We start from the raw sequence: 12,023 nt of genomic DNA, 5'->3' as shown, positions 1-12,023 counted from the left end.
ACAGAAAAGCTATTTTTATAATAGAGACATCACAGTAATATTAAATAATATATCATCTATACATATATAAACACACACACATTCAAAAGGCACATGTATAAAAGCCTTTTATCAAACTTTCTCCCTTTTTCCTGATTCACTTTTCTAAACATCACCCTTTACCACTTGATATATCGAATATATTTAAATTTGTTTTCTATCTTAGTTATCAATCAATAATGAAAAAGTGAATACAGAAGGAAATTACATGCTACTTTCCCTTATTCCATGACTATGTCTCTCAAAACACAGGTTCAATATCAATTTATTTTATTTTAAAGCATTTGTGCACCTACTATATGTGTAACACCTACTTGGTACTTGTGAGGCTATAATAAGAATAAGATGAGGAACTGTCAAACATATAGTTTTCTGAAATCGCTCTTCTGTGGCAGAGAATGAAATGTCTCTTGTCATTTCATCTGTTGTTAGTGGAGAAATAATTACCATTACCACAGTGTTACATAATAAACAGAATTTTCTTGCATTTTAGGGAAGATAAAAAATATCTTTAAACAACCAATTGGTTAGTTTTTTCAAGAACATAAATACATGTAAGTACATTTATATAAATTATCAGTAATGAAACATTTATATAAATTTTTAATTGATATACATTATAAGTAATGAAAATGTATTATATATTAGAAAAATATATGCGAAGAATCAGAATTAGTGTGAAGATGTGCTAACTATAGTATAATATAATGATATAATATAATATAATATCACATCTTAAGGTTTCAATCAATTCAATTTCTAGATTAGGAACACAAATCTAAAACATTTAAACTATAGATCGATGTTTAAGATATGGAAATTACAAGTCTAACTTAAAATGAAAAACATGTAAAATTAGAGAGGTGATTTTCTGTCTTGGATGAAACAGTACACTTATGACTAGAGGTAGAAACTAACTTTTTGAAGAAGAAGATTAAGAAAAGATGTTTCTTTTCTTAAGAAAACATGCATACGTATGTTTATTGCGGCACTATTCACAATAGCAAAGACTTGGAATCAACCCAAATGTCCATCTGTGACAGACTGGATTAAGAAAATGTGGCACATATACACCATGGAATACTATGCAGCCATAAAAAAGGATGAGTTTGCGTCCTTTGTAGGGACATGGATGCAGCTGGAAACCATCATTCTTAGCAAACTATCACAAGAAGAGAAAACCAAACACCGCATGTTCTCACTCATAGGTGGGAACTGAACAATGAGATCACTTGGACTCGGGAAGGGGAACATCACACACTGGGGCCTATCATGGGGAGGGGGGAGGAGGGAGGGATTGCATTGGGGAGGTATACATGATATAAATGATGAATTGATGGGTGCTGACGAGTTGATGGGTGCAGCACACCAACATGGCATAAGTATACATATGTAACAAACCTGCACGTTATGCACATGTACCCTAGAACTTAAAGTATAATAAAAAAAAAAAATAAAAATAAAAATTCTTCCATACAATGATTTAATTATTTGTAGATTAAAATGTTTGAAAATTTTTTGCATATAATGCTATTTATTTTGTAGATATATTTGTGTATTTCTAAAATTATACTGCCAGGACATAGATGTATAATGTTAAATCATAGTTTGATTTCCTTCTATGATTTATGCTGTATTGAAATTTATGCTGATATACCTGTTTAAATATTTAACTAATTTCTAGAGATTTTTAAAACAGTAGAAACATATTTAGTAACAATGCATTAATATAATGATACGGAAGATTATATGATTACAAAAAAACGTATTTAGTTAAAATAGATGCTGGAGTCTTGCACAATTCAGGACTAAAACTCATCATTACAATATATTTCCCAGCTTTTTCTTTCACTTTTTCCTAGCATATGATGCTCATGTTTTGAAGTAAATACTTGAGTAGTGAAATATTTTAATAGTATCTTTATATTTATTTTTAAAATAAGAAATAATTATTTCAAAAACATTCTAAAAAATGTAATGATATTAATAAAAATAGTCAATTTTTGAAAATATGACTGAAGTTGTCTGGGCGAGGTGGCTTATGCCTGTAATCCCAGCACTTTGAGAGACTGAGGCAGGCTGATCACGAGGTCAATAGATCAAGACCATCATGGCCAATATGGTGAAACCCTGTCTCTACTTAAAATACAAAAATTAGCCAGGCATGGTGGCAGGCACCTGTAGTCACAGCTACTAGGGAGGCTGAGGCAGGAGAATGGCTTGAACCTGGGAGGTAGAGGTTGCAGTTAGCCGAGGTTGCGCCACCGTACTCCAGCCTGGCAACAGGCTCAATTCCATCTCAAAAAAATAAAATAAAATAAAAACGACTGAAATTATTTTAATAGTGATAAAAATAAAAATGTACCCCCCAAAATAGAAAAGTTCCAAGGACTGAGTCTTAAATACATAAATCATAAAACTACATGTCTTCTAAGACACGCTCGTATTTGCCCCTTCAACACTAATTATATTTTAAGCATGTCACTAAAAAATGTGAGTATAGTAATTAATTATTTATCAATTACCCAATATAAAAACCAGGAGATCACTATGTGCATGGTTAAGAATTGCAAAGCATGGTGCTGTGGATGTCGAAGTTTTGCACTGAATGGGTGAAGACCTGTAAAGGGCTCCAAATACAAAAGTCATTTGTGTGTGCTTTTTTAACTCTAAAACATAGGTTAAAAAAAAAAAAGAGGATGTGGAGGTTCAAAGAAATGTCACGCAAAGTTTGCCATGCATCACATTAAAATAGTCAAGAAAATTTATTTACAGCTAACAATGAAAGCTACAATTCAATTTGTATGTTTTCACAAGCAAATGGATCATTGAAGATTTTAAGCGTTTCTAACTCTAACATTTTATCTTTAAAGTCATGTTGATTAATTTGAGTTACTTTCCGCAAACTTTTCAATTAAACTATTGTTTCTCTGAGCCTGATTACAATCCTCAAGAAGCCAATTTTCAACCTAATTTCTCTTCCTCTTCTTCCTCTTTCCCCCACTTCTTTCTCCTTTTTCTCCCTCTCTCTCCTTTTCTTTTTTTCTCCTCTCCTCACTCGCTGTCTCTCCCTCTCATTTAATCTCTCTAACCCCCAACCCCCAGTCAGAGTTGTTTCCAAACCCCTTAGCTGTTTTTGTTGTTTAGCAATATCAAAAGTATGGAGCACGGGACAAATCTAGATTCCCTTTGTGGACATGGAGGAAAGAAAAAAGAATAAGACAAAAGAATTTTAAAAAATAATAATAATATGATATCTGCCAAAGGAAAAATGAGAGTTTGCAAAGCCTTTTAAATATAATTAGCTCACTGTTCTAAAAGTAAAAATATGCAAAAAGTATAGAAACACAAAAAGTATTGAACCTTTTTAAATTGTTTTAAAGTTTAGGAAAAATGTACACAAAAGTATAGAAAAGAATTGACTGGGAAAATGTGTAACTATGCTTACAAACTATTTCAAGTAGAGAGATCATCATGAGTAATTATTTTCTCTATATTATTTCTACTGTTTCAAAAGACTCAATGCACATAGATTTATTTTTTAACTTAGAAAAATATTGGGTTATTGTGTAAATAAGTATTAACAAATATCTCCATTGTATTATTTTTAAATGTCTTTCAGGGTTAAAATATGGTCCTTACACTTTCTTTTAAAAATCATTTTTGTTACAATATAGCTATTCTCAATTGTGAGAAGTCAAAAATTAAACTACAAACTTAAATATAAGAATTTTATATTTGCATTACCAAATAATTCAGTGTTTTTTTTTTTTAAGAAATCAATGAAAGGCAAATGAAAATAGAAATGCACCTTAGAGGAATTGCCATACTGTTTTCCATAATGGTTGAACTAGTTTACAATCCCAACAGTGTAAAAGTGTTCCTATTTCTCCACATCCTCTCCAGCACCTGTTGTTTCCTGACTTTTTAATGATTGCCATTCTAACTGGTGTGAGATGGTATCTCACTGTGGTTTTGATTTGCATTTCCCTGATGGTGAGTGATGATGAGCATTTTTTCATGTGTCTGTTGGCTGTATGAATGTCTTCTTTTGAGAAATGTCTGTTCATATCCTTTGCCCACTTTTTGATGGGGTTGTTAGATGTGCCATATGACCCAGCCATCCCACTACTGGGTATATACCCAAAGGATTATAAATCATGCTGCTATAAAGACACATGCACACGTGTGTTATTGAGGCACTATTCACAATAGCAAAGACTTGGAATCAACCCAAATGTCCATCTGTGACAGACTGGATTAAGAAAATGTGGCACATATACACCGTGGAATACTATGCAGCCATAAAAAAGGATGAGTTTGCATCCTTTGTAGGGACATGGATGCAGCTGGAAACCATCATTCTCAGCAAACTATCACAAGAACAGAAAACCAAACACCGCATATTCTCACTCATAGGTGGGAACTGATCAATGAGATCACCTGGACTCGGGAAGGGGAACATCACACACCGGGGCCTATCATGGGGAGGGGGGAGGGGGGAAGGATTGCATTGGGAGTTATACCTGATATGAACAACGAATTGATGGGTGCAGCACACCAACATGGCACATGTATACATATGTAACAAACCTGCACGTTATGCACATGTACCCTAGAACTTAAAGTATAATAATAAAAAAATAAATTAAAAAAAAAGAAATGCACCTTAGAAATTTAGAATACCGTTACACATTTTTTAGGGTAATTTACACCCTTTCTAAATTAGTCTGTTTTCAAGAGGAAGGCATGTGTGTGGCCTAGCTCCCATGTTATAGGAACGCTGTGGAGGGAAAATAGTGGTATTCAACAGTAGCTCAAATAAAGTGACCTACAGAGTAGAAAAAAAGAAAGACTCAAGCAAATGCAAATAATTGTTCATTATATTTGCAAGGAAAGAAGAAAGTATATTAATAAATTAAGAGACAATGTACTCATTGTTATGAGAATTTATGAATCAAAATAAAAAGAAAAGCAAACTAAAAACCATATTAATATAGAAAAAATGCTTCCTCCCTTAGATATTAAGAAAAAAATATTTAAAACAATTTTCTAAATTATTTAGGTATTAGCTCTATTAGTAAGTGACAGTTGCTTGATTGTTTAGTTGGAAATATTTTTAATGTGAAAGGAATACCCAAGATAAACATTCAATATATAGAAAAAAATAAGAAGGAATCATGATAAACCATAGCACCCACAGATTATTACTTACACTTTGATGAGTGACATGCAAAAATAAACAGAGATGGTGAACTAAAGAAATAACTGCTCTTTGGGGAGACACATCTTTACATTTTCTTTTAAAAAGTTCTTCAATCACAGTTGTAAATTTTATTTACATAGGCAGTGAAGTTTTCTTCCTAATATTTTCATATTGATATATATATATTATTTATTTTTATAAATCAATTTTTTAATTACCTAATTGATTATTGCGATAGTGACAGGAGGCAGAGAAATTCTAGGCAGACAGGGTCGGGTCTCTGGCAAAACCCCACCTTCAAGCCAAAGAGCCTGAAACCCATGGTCCGAAGTGAGAACTTCCACCCCTGTTTCCCTGCTCAAATATTGTCTTTTCCTAAACTACACACAGCCTGCCCCATCCCTGATCCAGTCCCTATAAAGACCCCAGACTCAGTTGGAGAGAAGCAGAGAAGCAGCTGGACATTAGAGAGAAATGACTTGACTTCAGAGGGATGGCTTGATGGAGAAGTGTCCAGCCAGAGACTGCTAGACTTGGGCAGACTACCTGCCTGTCTCATGAGCAGAGCAGAAAGAGCATTGTAACATGATTTCTGTGGCTTCAGGGGTCGCAGGGACCCCCACAAGGTCATTGCCGTGTGGCCCACACCGAGTTTGCGCCTGCCCGCACACAAAAATGGTAAGATTGTACACTCCCTCACCTATGTGCTCCCTCCAACAAGGGGTTGAGCTTGGCGAGCTGAGTAAATGGGGTTTGTTCATGCCAATTCCCCAAAGTATTCGCTCAGGTTACTGCACTCATTTGCTAGCAGGCTCCCTCCTGCAAGGGATAGACAGGGGCAGGCTGAGTAAAGGAGACACCTCTGTCACAAGTCCCAAGAAGGGGTAAAGAAAATATCCTGCATCAATTGTATGTTGAAGAAAATTATTTATTAACCAATTATTTATTAAGTTTATTAAGATATTGTTTAATAATTCAGTTAGTCTTATAAAATGTTTTATTTCATCAAATATTCAAATGTATTAAACTACATAGTGCTATGTAATATACTTCCTTAAGTTGTTTTTACTTTCTGCTATGTGTGGTTTACATTTTTAATTAATTTAAGCTTTAACGTGTTTATGTTTCATTTTGTTTTGCTTTGCTTTATTAAGCTAGTGATTTCTAAAATCATGTTTTTAAAGAGCAAATATTGGTAATCTAGAATTATTTTACATTGTGTATTTATTTACTTGTATTTTTTGTGAGTTGTTTTGCTGTTTTTGTTGGTCAACTTTTGTTTCTACTGCTTATTGTTTCTAATACATGAAGGTTGTTGCTAAAATGTTAACCTTTTCAAAAAGATATTTTCCCATTTTATCTAAAATACTTCCACAATCACTCATACCTCACTTATTTATTGTATGACTTTTATGTAAAATTTGTTATATCATTATGTATTTATATTTCATTATTTCCTACAGTGGAATATATGTAACAAGTCTGTCTCTTATTCAGTCCTTTATGTATTACACCACTTGCAGATTTTAAGTGTATATTTTTTGAACATAAGAAGCAATCTTGAGACTAACCTCTTTGTCTAGGCAAGTAAATTTGCTGGGGAAAAAAGAGAATATATTCTTAATGTAGTCCATAGGTCTTAGAAACTGAAACTTTAAATGAAGCGACGTATAATGAAACCGATTTAGCATAGGCTAATTGATATCAGCAAGTTTTAAGTTCCTACAATATATTTCTAGTCACAAAAACATCATCGGACTTCTAAATAAACACCAAAACACTTCTAATATTAAATGCTGAAATAAATTGGAGCTATGCATACATTTAAGCAAGATTAATAGAAACAAGATAATTATTATTGCATATTTCAGTTCAGCATCCCAGGTGGCTGGAGCATCTCCTGGCAGCTCAGGGCACAAAGAAGGAGCCAGTCCTGAACATGCCATTATCCCATCACAGGGCACACTCACACACACCAACAGTCACTTAGACTAGGACCACTTAGACAAGACAGCTAAGTTAATGTGCACAGCTGGGGGATGTGCAAGGAAACTGGAATAACTGGAAAAAAAACCCCACCCAGACACCAGAAGAATGTGCAGACCCCACACAGAGAGTGGCCCAGCTGGAAATTAATTTTTATTTCATCAGTGTTATAATAAATGATGTTGTAAGAGGACCTACTGCATACATTTATTCTCTACTAGATTTTCCATGTTTCTTTCTTGGAGCACTCAGTCTGCCAACCTTTCTCCCGATGACATAAATATATAAGGATTCTAAAATAAGTTTTTTTTTTTTTTTTTTTTTTTTTTGAGACCGAGTCTCATTCTGTCGTTAGGCTGGCATGCTGTGGCGCGATCTCGGCCCACTGCAAACTCCGCCTCCCGGGTTCAAGCGATTATCCTGCCTCAGCCTCCTGAGTAGCTCAGACTACAGGCGCATGCCACGACGCCCAGCTAATTTTTTGTATTTTTAGTAGAGATAGGGTTTCACTGGTCGCGAACTCTTGAGCTCAAGCAATCCACCGGCCTCGGCCTCCCAAAGTGCTGGGATTACAGGCGTGAGCCACTGTGCTCGGCCTAAAATAAGTCTTTCAAATCTTCCTTTATTTTCTTTCATACTTCAATTTAGTAGACTAGGATGTTAATTCCTTGTGTCCTCTTTCCAATTTGTTCAAATTTAATTTTATCTAGCTGGTGTCCTTTGAATTTTATTGCTTGAGTTAGTGTACTGATATTCACTAATATCACTGTGGGTAAGGTTAGACTTACTATTTTGGGTAATTCTGTTCATTTTGACAGATATTAAGGAAGACCATTGATAAATGTATACTGACACAAACATCCCTCCTTGAAATATGCTGATGTCTTCTTGGTTTACATTCTACTTCTAAGTCCTGTTATGTCTTCAGGTACAGAAGAATCAGAACAGTGTGTTATATTGAGCCATATTACACATTAAGTATAAATATTTAAATAATTACATTTAATGAAAAGGTTACATTCCAATAGTAAATGAGATATTTAAGAAAACATCTGGCTGAGCACTGTGGCTCACGCCTGTAATCCCAGGACTTTGGGAGGCTGAGGCGAATGGATCACAAGGTCAGGCATTCAAGACAAGCCTGGTCGACATAGTGAAACCCCGTCTCTACTAAAAATACAAAAACTTAGCTGGGTGTGGTGGTGGGCACCTGTAATCCCAGCTATTTGGTAGGCTGAGGCAGGAGAATTGCTTGAACGTGGGAGACGGAGTTGGCAGTAAGCCAAGATCATGCCACTGCACTCCAGCCTGGGCAACAACAGCATGTGACTTCATCTCAAAAACAAAACAAAACAAAACAAAACAAAACAAAAACAACTTCTTAGCATTGAATCTCAGAAGTATATATATATATATATATGTCTACTACTTTTGATATATATATCTCACCACTTTTTGAAAGAAAGAGAAAGAATAATGCCAGAGAGAAGCTACAAAAATATGTGAATAAATTTAAAACACTGTCCTTATAAAATAATGACAAAACAATATTTAGTGAGTAGGACAAAAAAGAGAAATATAGCTAAAATGCTGCACAATAATAGTAAATATATAAAGAGAAAGCTGTGAAAACAGTCCCATAAACTCTAGTGTTAATTTGAGATAGGGTGATTATTGATTTATTTTATTTTATTTTATTTTAATCTTTTTTTTTTTTTTTTTTTTTGAGATGGAATCTCACTCTGTCGCTCAGGCTGAAATACAGTGGCCGGATCTCAGCTCACTGCAAACTCTGCCTCCGGGTTCACGCCATTCTCCTGCCTCAGCCTCCCAAGTGGCTGGGACTACAGGAGCCCAACACCACGCCCGGCTAATTTTTTTGTATTTTTAGTAGAGACGGGGTTTCACCGTGTTAGTCAGGATGGTCTCGATCTCCTGACCTCGGGATCTGCCCTCCTCGACCTCCCAAAGTGCTGGGATTATAGACGTGCGCCACCGTGCCTGGCCCAGATTAATTTTAGACTTTGATAAATTTAATATTCATCTTAAAATCTCCAAAGAACTAAGACAACAGAAATTCAGGATATAATCTCCAAAAGAGTAGAGTGGAAAAAAAAAAATAAAACGAAGAAAAGAATATATCTCAATCAGTATGAAATAAGGCAAGAAAGGCAAGAGAAACAAAATATCAAGACTTACAGAAATCACAAAATAATGTTGTGGAAATAATCCAATTTTATGACTAGTTACAAAAAATAGAAAAGGATAAAATAAAACCAACAAAATAAAGTCTGCAAGATTAGCTATAAGAAATATAGTTGTTTACATGAGATTCATATAAAACTCACACATGGAAGGATTAGAAGTAAAGTTTTAGATAAATACAAACAAAAAGAAAACTGAAGTGGTCATATTAATATTAGGAAAATAGATATTTAACATGAAACATTATTACCATGTGTAAGTATGTCACTTCAAGTGAAAAAAAGAGAAATACCATGATTTTAAACTTATGTACGTGTAAAAACACAGTTTTGATTTTTTCTTTACTAAAAGGAAAATAAAAGCTGACAGAACCATAAGTAAAGATTTCCAAATAAACAAAACAGAAAAATTTAACTGAATTCTTTCAAAATTTTTAATATCAAGCAGAGAAAAGTAGAAAACATTCAAAAGCCTTGAATAGAAAAATTCACAAGCTTGATCTCATCAATATATTTAGAATAGCATGCCGCAACTTCAGAATACACATACTTTTTAAATACAAAAGAATCCTTAAATAAAATTGTTCACATGTTAGGCAATCAAACATGTCACAACAAATATCAAAAATGCAGGCTTTTAAGGACTATATTTTATTACGATAACTTAAAAGGGAAAAAGATAATATACTAATACTACAAATCTTAGTATTTCAGGAGAATTGCAGTTCCATAATTTTTCTGGAAACTCGTAGATGTGCCCCATAAATAGCAAGCTTACTCTCTGAAATAACATGAGGCCCCAAAGCCCTGAAATTAAAGAGTTTCTGGCCCATCCAGTCTCACAGCAGTCTGCCTGCCCTTTCCTTTCAACATGACAGATGATGCTGTGTCCTTCAACAGCGACTTCCTGGCAGGTGGGTGGTAGAAGCCATCTCTAAGGCAGCAGTGGCACCCATCGAGTGGCTCAAGCTGCTGCTGCAGCAAGGAAATTACTAGACATAAGCAATACAAGTGCATTATAGACTGTGTGGTCCATATTCCCAAGGAGAAGAGAGTCCTGTCCTTCTGGCATTGTAACCTGGCCAATGTGATCAGATACTTCCCCACCCAGGCTCTGAACTTTGCCTTCAAAGATAAATACCAGCAGATCTTCCTGGGTAGTGTGGACCAGAGGACGCACTTTTGGCACTATGTTGCAAGGAACCTGGCATCAGGCAGTGTGCTGGAGCCACATTCTTGTGTTTTGTGTACCCTTTTGATTTTGCCTGTACCCATCTACCAGCAGATGTGGGCAAAGCTGGAGCTGAAAGGGAATTCAGAAGCCTTGGTGACTGTCTGGTTAATATCTACAAATCTAATAAGATTAAAGGCCTATGCCAAGGCTTTACCATGTCTGTGCAAGGTATTATCATCTACCCAGCTGCCTACTTCAGTATCTGTGACACTGCAAAGGGAATGCTTCTGGATTCCAAGAGTACTCACATCATCATCAGCTGGATGATTGCACAGCCCGTCATTGTCATTGCAGGGTTGACTTCCTATCCATTTGACACTGTTCACTGCTGAATGGTGATGCAGTCAGGGCATAAAGGAACTGACATCATGTACACAGGCATTTTTTTTTTTTTAGATGGAGTCTCTGTTGCCCAGGCTGGAGTGCAGTGGCACAATCTAGGCTCGCTGCAACCTCCAACTCCCGGGTTCAAGCGATTCTCCTGCCTCAGCCTCCTGAGTAGCTGGGATTACAGGCGTGAGTCACCAAGGCGGCTAATTTTGTATTTTTAGTAGAGACGGGGTTTCACCATGTTGCCCAGGCTGGTCTTGAGTACACAGGAATTTTTGACTGCTGAAGGAAGATTGCTTTTGATGAAGAAATCAAAGATTTTTCAAAGGTGCATTGTCCAGTGTTCTCAGTGTCATGGGTGGTGCTTTTGTGCTTGTCTTGCATCATGAAATCAAGAAATACACATACATTGCTTCCTAGAATTTTTCCCTCTGTGAACAGGCATGTTGTATTATATAATATATCATGAGCATTCCTGACAGACTCATGGCTGTCAATTTATCAGTGGCAACTATTTACTGGTTGAAAATAGGAAGCAATAATATTCATCTAGCTAGTTTTCTCTTCTTTGTTTGTTGTTTGTTTGTTTGTTAGTTTGTTTAAGACAAGGTCTCACTGTGTCACCCAGGCTGGAGTGCAGTGGTGAGATGTCAGCTCACTGAAACCTCTACCTCCTGGGTTCAAGCAATTATCCTGTCTCAGCCTCCTCATAGCTGGGACTGCAGGTGGTCACTACCATGCCAAACTAATTTTTTTTATATATATATTTTTAGTAGAGACAGAGTTTCTATATGTTGATCAGGCTGGTCTTGAACTCCAGACCTTAAGTGATCTGCCCATCTTAGCCTCCCAAAGTGATAGGATTACAGGCGTGATCCACTGCGCCCGGCTACTAGTTTTCTCTTAAAACCATTTTCATGATATGATGATGGGACTCAATTATATTTTTTATTTCATGGATGGAAAGAATCAATATTGTGAAAATGGCCATACTGCCCAAAGTAATGTATAGATTCAATGCTAT

The 12,023-nt window shown here is 35.5% G+C and overlaps 1 pseudogene; it reads left to right on the top strand.

Moving 5' to 3' along the window:
* Positions 1-10,306: 10,306 nt before the first annotated feature.
* On the top strand, positions 10,307-11,419 carry LOC117063362 (annotated as a pseudogene).
* The last annotated feature ends 604 nt before the right edge of the window (positions 11,420-12,023 follow it).

The sequence above is a fragment of the Trachypithecus francoisi genome, unplaced genomic scaffold (assembly GCF_009764315.1).
Source record: "Trachypithecus francoisi isolate TF-2019V2 unplaced genomic scaffold, Tfra_2.0 Lachesis_group18, whole genome shotgun sequence".
In the NCBI taxonomy this organism is placed as follows: domain Eukaryota; kingdom Metazoa; phylum Chordata; class Mammalia; order Primates; family Cercopithecidae; genus Trachypithecus; species Trachypithecus francoisi.
This window is presented reverse-complemented; position numbering and strand designations above follow the sequence as displayed.